We start from the raw sequence: 7,914 nt of genomic DNA on the forward strand, positions 1-7,914 counted from the left end.
GATATCCCTAAAAGACTTATTAATTTTACATTCCAAATTTATTATAATGTTGAATTTTATATCTTCTTCTTAATTGGAAATAGAGAATTCACACTCAGATTCTTGACAAATATGTCTGTGAGTTCTCTGACACTGTACTCAGACCAAAAATATCAAAACAGATATTCTAGGAAGATTCCAGAAGGCTATCTATGCAATCCATGCTTCCTTTCATCAGTATTTCTTAAATTAAATTTCACAGGATAGTAATTCTGGAGTATATTAATATGTATTTTATTAAAAGAAAAAAAAAGGTTTTCCAAGGTCAAGTAACTTTAGAAAACATTAGGAGAGGACAAATTCTTAGATACTTCAAAATGCTAATGTAACTGTCTATCTCAAGAGAAGAATGTGTTATGCAGTACCATCCCAACTTCTTTGAAAATTTTTGGATGGTGGGTTCCTAATAACATTTCAAAAAATTAATATTCTAATTTTTAAAGAAAAAAAAGTATTCATTAGTGATCTTAAGCTGATCTCTGAATCAGGTCAGATCATAAGAAAACTGAGTTAATTACACAGTTTTTTTTTTTTTTTTTTTTTTTTTTTACTTCTAATTTACTTTTACTTATTTATCTTGGAGAATCATGACCTATGCTACAAGAAGTTACCTAGAATAATTGTGCTCCGATAAGGGGTTAGTACTCAGTGAAAAACTAGACTTTGGATTGTTTAAGTTCAAATCTGAAAAAGGCATCTTTTTAATCTTCTTTCACAGGTTGCAAGGAGAAAAAAAAAGACTGTTGTCTATAATTTCTCTAATAAAAGTCTCTATAATTTATATATTGTTGTGTCCAATTAAAATTATGTGTGAATCACCTAACTGAACAAATTAAAATCCATAAAAATACTGAAGATTCAATGAATATAACCTGTTTTATGTACTTCAAGGCTTAGTGTTACTGAGGAGATTGATAAAGACTTTCTGCATTTAATACTAATAAACAGCTAAGGAAAAACATCTCTCTATTATGAAGTACAGGAAAGAACTTAACAAATATCTCAGGAATCTTCTTGAATACAGAGACAAGGCATCCTCTCTTGCCAAACTTAATGGGCAGTGACTGGGCTGTGCCTGTGCTGGACGCAAGAGAGGATGCCTTTTCAGTTACAATGCAGGATCACAGCAAACAGCTGCCACAGAAGCACGATGGTATCACTTCTATCAGTTTAGCCATCTCCAAGGAGACTGACTGCATACTTACACAGAAACTAATTGAGATTCTGAAGCCCTTTTCTTCTTTCCTTTTGAGGAGGAGGAGGGACTGCAGTGTAGGATTTTAATTTTTGAAAAATTAAATAACTTGGTGAAAGAGTGGATAAGAAAAATCAGTGAAAGCAAGAATCTTCCATAACTGAAAATGTTGGAGAAAAAATTTTTACATTTGGATCTTGGGAGTACATACAAAAGGTGCCGATATTGATTCATTGTGTGTTGCACCAAGACATGTTGATCGAAGTGACTTTTTCATCTTGTTCTATGATAAACTGAAATTACAAGGAGATGTAAGAGTATGTAAATGTTTGGGGCTGTCGAAGAGGCAGTTTTACCAGTTATCAAATTCTGTTTCAGTGGAATAAAGATTGATATTTTGTTTGCAAGATTAGCACTGTGGACTATTCCAGAAAATTTGGACCTATGAGATGACAGTTTACTTAAAATTTTAGATAAAAGATGCATAAGAAATCTTAATGGTTGCAAGGTAACCAATGAAATTTTATACCTAGTACCAAACATGGACATCTCCAGTTTAACTCTGAGAGCTATCAAACTGTGGGCCAAATTCCACAACATCTATTTCAATATATCAGGTTTCCTCAGTGGTGTTTCCTGGGCTATGCTAGTAACAAGAACTTGCCAGCTTCATCCAAATGCAGTAGCATCAACTCTTGTACATAAATTTTTCTTGGTATTTTCTAAAAGGGAATGGTATTTTCTAAAACCAGTGCTATTAAAACAGCCTGAAGAATACAATCTTAATTTGCCTGTAAGGGACCCAAGGGTAAACCCCAGTGATAGGTACCATTTTATGTCTATAATTAACACCAGCATACCCACAGCAGAACTCCACACACAATGTGTCCATTTCATCACAGATGATATTTTGCTGAGTAAGGCAGAATGGTCCAAAGTTTCTGAAGATCCAAACTTCTTTCAAAAGTCCAAGTATTGTTAGTGTTAGGGTTAGAGTTAGGGTTAGGGAGGGGGGCAAGAATGGAGGAAGGAAGGACTGTATAGAGGGAAAATAGGGGTGCAAGGGGTGGGAGAAAGGGAAAAATAACAGAATGAATCAAACAACATTACCCTATGTAAATTTATGATTACACAAATGATATGCCTTTATGCCATGTACAAACAGAGAAACAACATGTATTCATTTGTTTACAATAAAAAAAAAGTCCAAGTATTATATTGTATTTCTAGCAAGCACACCAAGGGAAAAACGACGCCAGAATGGGTAGCCTTGGTGGAATCAAAAATTCAAATCTTGGTTGGAAGTTTGGAGAAGAACGAATTTATTACACTGGCTCATGTGAATCCCCAGTTATTTCCAGCACCACAAAAAAATCCTGACAAGGAAGAATTTTGAACAATGTGGTGTCTAGGCTAGTGCTTAAAAAAAAAAAAAAAAAAAAACTCTGAAAGTCTTAGTGTTGATCTTACCTATGACATTCAGTCTGTCACAGATACAGTTTATAGGCAAGCAATAAACAGTAAGACATTTAGGTGGATATAAAAATTGCTGCAATACACATAAAAAGAAAGCAACTCCATCAATTACTATGTAATCATGTGCTTTCAAAAAAGAAAAAGAAAAAGCATTCAACAGGAGGAATTCAGATTAACAGCTGACTTGTCTATGGACAGTGGTAACAACAAGTCTGTGCCTTCACCTACTAGTGCTATGAAGACCAGTTCATTGAACAGTTTTGGCAGCTCTCAGGGCAGAAACAGTCCTGCTCCAGCTGTGAGAGCAGCATCTGTGACCAATGTACAGGCTACTGAAGTTTCTATGTCACAAGTAAATTCCAGTGAAAACTTAGGGGGTACATCAAGTGAAAGCATTCCTCAAACTGCTAAGCAACCAGCCATTTCTCCACCACCAAAGCGTATGGTCTCCAGAGTTGTTTCCTTAACATATCTAGTAAATTCACCACCTACACCTTCAGGAAATGCAACAATAGAAATACTGAACCCTATAGTAGGAGTCAAGAGGACACTGTCACCTCATAAAAAAGAGAGTCCCAAGAAAATCGAAACAGAAGAGGATGAAACAAGCAAAGATGCTGTCTTGCTTTGAGTGAACATGATAAAATAGAAACAAAGGAACAACTTGATACAGAGACAAGTACAACTCAGTCAGACACTACTCAGATAGTGGCTTCTCTGTTGGCCTCTCAGAAAACATGAAGTACAGACCTTTCTGATATCCTTGCTCTCCCTGCGAGTCCTATTCTTGTTATCAAGAAGTCAATAAAACTGATACTGAATTGATAAAAATCACTTCAGGGGTCCATAAACAATATCTGCCAAATCAACCTGATGTTTTCAAATGCCAAAAAAGGAGAATGGAGGGTATAAGACTAACCATGACTGAAAATGGATTTAGGTGTTTTTGGTGACAAAAGTACAAAGTAGGGTTTAATTCACAAAAACCAAAATGCCAGTTCTTTCTTAAGCCATGATGTGAAATCACTGACCCTGTGGCTACATGGTACAGAACACTAAATTTTAGTCCCATGTCTAAAACTTTAGATTGACTAAAAGTAATGCCTGTGAAACATGATATCTATCTTGGATGGCTGATAAATGCAAAAAGGCATTTTCTTTAAGATTTTAACTGATTTTTATTTTTAACTGGTTTATCAAAATTTATCAGTAAATTTTACATGTAGAAACATTTTGAAAATTATTTCCAGCAAGCACTTGACATCTAGTCAGTCAGCTCTGTACTTTTCATTTTGATTTATTCTATCAAAAGATTAACAACTTCCTTCCTTTAAAGAAAATAACTTCTGGGCTGGGGATATAGCTCAATTGGTGGAGTGTTTACTTCACATACACAAGGCCCTAGGTTCACTCCCCAGCACTGCAAGAAAAAAAAATTGCTAATAATTGAGCAGAACATCCATCTTTATAAAGAATGAGGGATGCTGATGATAATAAGCTTATGGTTTCTTAATCTGGACAGAGCAGTCCTAATAGATTTTTCTGATGGTCATGTATCATGAATCCTCCATTATGATCCACCCTATCATGTACATTTTTCAGGTAAAACTACAATTACTTAAACTCTTCCCCTGTCCTTCTAAATTAATTTTCCAAAGTTGGAATGTAGTCTTTGCCTCTTAAGCTATGCATTAATTGAGGCTTTCTTTTCACCATGACTTTATAATGTCTAGTATACAATATTTCTACTTCCCACATTTTTGCTCTGCAGTCACCTTGTCCTTCCATCACCTAAGGAAAAAAGATCGTCAATTACTAAGGTGTGTTTTGTGGAGCTTCAGAGTTAGCCTGATATCGCCAACCACAGACTTAGTCTTGTCATTTTGTTTACACGAGGGAAAAATTTTTAGTTTATTAAACATTTCATGTAACTGCATCCAAGTTTTGCCAGGCCGGAAACCTGGACCTTTACTGTGCAGTGACTTTTTAATTCTAGTTTTTGTAACCTGGAGATCATGTTGCTTTTGCATGATACACGTGGTGTCTCATGACTTGAGTCTATTTTGTTTTTTGTTTTGGGTTTTTTTGTTTGTTTGTTTATTTTGATTTTGGTACTAGGGATTGAACTCAGAGGAATTCAGCCCTACTGTGTATTTTATTTAAAGACAGGATCTCACTGATGTTGCTCAGCACCTCGCCATTGCTGAGGCTGGCTTTGAACTCGAGATCCTCCTGCATCAACCTCCTAAGCCACTGGGATTATAGGCGTGTGCCATCACACCTGGCTTTGCTTTGTTTTATAGTATCTGTACTCCTTGTATTCTTCAAGAGCTATTTTGTAAAGAGATGATGTATTTCTCCATTGAAAACACAATAAAAATTTTAAAAATCAATAAAAAGAATATTTCCTTCAATTGATTATAAATTGCTGATAATGCATAGAAGGAAACAAGAAATTTAAAAAACAAATAAAGAAATAAATAATATGTTTCCTTCAACTGATTTTAAACTGCTGATAATGCAAAGAAGGATGCAAGATTGTCCTTTAGCATTCATCAAAATAAGTGGGAATAAGAAGGTAATTTTGATATTTAGTAAGAAGGATCAAGATGGTAACCAATTTGTCTTGTAAAACATAATCTCACATAATAATGTATAGTCCAGCCAAAAATACAAATAATATCTTTGATGAATAACACTCTAATCACAAAGAAACTAACAGGCAAACTGATGACCTACTTTTAAATTATGAGCAAAGTCTTATGATTAGAGTGAGGATATGATTTATTATTCAAATTTGACAACCCAACTCTAAAATATTTATGGAAAAATAAAAGACCAAAGACAGTACAATCAGGTTGAAGAAAAGAACAAAGAAACTTACCTCTCCACATATCAAAACTTATTTGCAAGAAACTATAATTAAAACTACATATGAGAACCATAAGTACAGACAATTCAATCCATAAAACAAAACAGAAATTTCAGAAACAGACAAATATGATCTATATGGAAACATCACATATAACAGCAATGATATTGCAGATGAGAAAGGATATATTATTCTCTAAATTATTCTAGGGCAATTGATTGTGTGAAAAACTAAAATACAATTGGACCTAGCTCAAACCAGTCAATTGCTAAGTATTCAAGAATATCAAATGTACATTATTAAATCATTGGTAGCTTGAAACCAGCAGCGGTAGGGGTATTTGCAAAATGGAAATTAGCAAATGTTACATATCAGGGGTCCCTTGTCTACTCAGAGCTAGTTTATCAGCACAACACTAATTGCATTTATACCTTAGATCAGACACAAAATCAATTTTATGTTGATTAAAAATCTAAGCGTGAGGAACAAACTTTTATGACTTAGAAGAAGATATATAGAGGAATATATCTTTAAAATATTGGGACTGGAAAGAAGTTCTGAACAACAAACAAAGTTATGTAATTCAAGGAACAAGTATGCTAAATATGACCACATAATAATCCTTAAACTACATTGAGGGGGGTCATTAAAGGATACCAATTAAAAAAGTGAAAAAAAAATCCTGGGTCAGGATAATTACTACATATAAAACAAAGAATTCATATCCAAAATAAATTAAAACCATCTATAAATCAATAAAGAATATATGGATAACTCAACTGAAAAATTGCAGAAGACGTGAAAAGTAACTATATAGAGAAAAGAATATCCTGATGGCCAATAAACAAAGAAAAGTTTTCAATCTTACCAGTTATCAAGGAAATGCGAGTTGATAGTATAGACATTTCACTCAAACAAACTTCTCCCAAGTTAATTAAAGTGTGACAAACTCAAATATGTAGAGCAATTCACATACTGATGAAGGCGTATTTTGGGAAAACCAATTTGAAGAGCAATTTGTGATGTGCAGTCAGTAAACTGTGAGCATCACAGCACAGATTGTTAATTGGTCCCTAACATGCATTCATTATCATTTCCTGCAGGAGGGGGAGGAGCAAGGCAATCAAGAACATTTGTAATGTTTTATGTCTTCAAGACAATGAAAAGTTTCTGGATATGACATTATTCTCATTACCCTGTTATGCTTCTAAAATATTTCAAATTTGAAAAATATTAATTTTTTGGAGTGATACATACCTCACTTTTTGATATGGCACACATAAGTGCCCATTAAACATCCAGATGAATCACCTCATGCAAATGAAAATATGGATCTGAAACTCTTTAAAAATTCTCCAGTATATACATATCACTCCTTCAATTGTTTTGGCAGATTCTTTTTTGAGATTACATAATTTTAGATTCTCCAAAATGTCTTCCCGGGGCTTGTGATAGAAAAAAAAAAAGTGTATAGAAGCAGTGACTTTATAATAAAGTTATCACTCTATTATTAAATATGTATATAAAAAGTGGTGTCTTTATAGGCTTACAGTAATTTATATGACACGTCTCCCAGATCCAAAATTAGAACTGAGTAGGTGATCTATAAACCTTCAATTAAGATTAATTGCTATCTGGGCCTCATCCATAAAAGTACCAGGGATCTGGGAAGGAAACTTCCATGCTATGATTCACAAAATTATACTCCTCTCAAGGATATTGACCAGAAAATGTCAGGGAACCTAGGGAAGTCATCTGAGAAACTGAAGTAGCCCTTTGAATGGAGATTGTCAACCATAGGTTAACAAGTCACAGAACTTCCACATGTTTCAACAGCTAATGACAGTCAATAAAAAGTTCGATTTTTTTAATAATTAGTATGTTCATCTAGGGATTTTAAAAATTAATGTGCAAACTTCCTATAACATCTTACTAGGACAAGAAATTAAAATGTGCATCAGTAGCAGACAGAAGTGGTACCAGAGATCTGAAAGCACCAAATAAATGAATATAAATATCTCAATAAAACTTGTTCCAGGAAGTGAGCTGCAGGAGTAAGTTGAGTATGAAAGTGGAAAAACAGATACAGAAGTGGGGGGAATGAGAAATAAGTGGAGGTGGACGAATAAACACTGAGAAAGAGGAAGCAAGCTATCGCTAAGCAGAAAAAAAAGGGTGAAAATGGAGGAAGGCAAAACGTCAACCACCACCTCAGTTCTGTGTTCTATTAACGCTCGAAATCAACGAAATGGAAAGTAAAGGGCCTTCTCACATTGTTATCTTAATTTGGCAAACTACGTCCAGCCCTGCACGGCCTGAGGTCTTCAAACGG

At 34.3% G+C, this 7,914-nt stretch overlaps 1 pseudogene across 1 annotated transcript; it reads left to right on the plus strand.

Moving 5' to 3' along the window:
• The first annotated feature begins 1,099 nt into the window (after window positions 1-1,099).
• Window positions 1,100-3,854, plus strand: LOC306665710 (poly(A) polymerase alpha-like; annotated as a pseudogene). The gene is made up of 2 exons: window positions 1,100-2,206; window positions 2,436-3,854. The product of its transcript is annotated as a poly(A) polymerase alpha-like (transcript).
• The last annotated feature ends 4,060 nt before the right edge of the window (window positions 3,855-7,914 follow it).

This window comes from Sciurus vulgaris, assembly GCF_902686455.1.
Source record: "Sciurus vulgaris genome assembly, chromosome: 7".
Classification (NCBI taxonomy): Eukaryota; Metazoa; Chordata; class Mammalia; order Rodentia; family Sciuridae; genus Sciurus; species Sciurus vulgaris.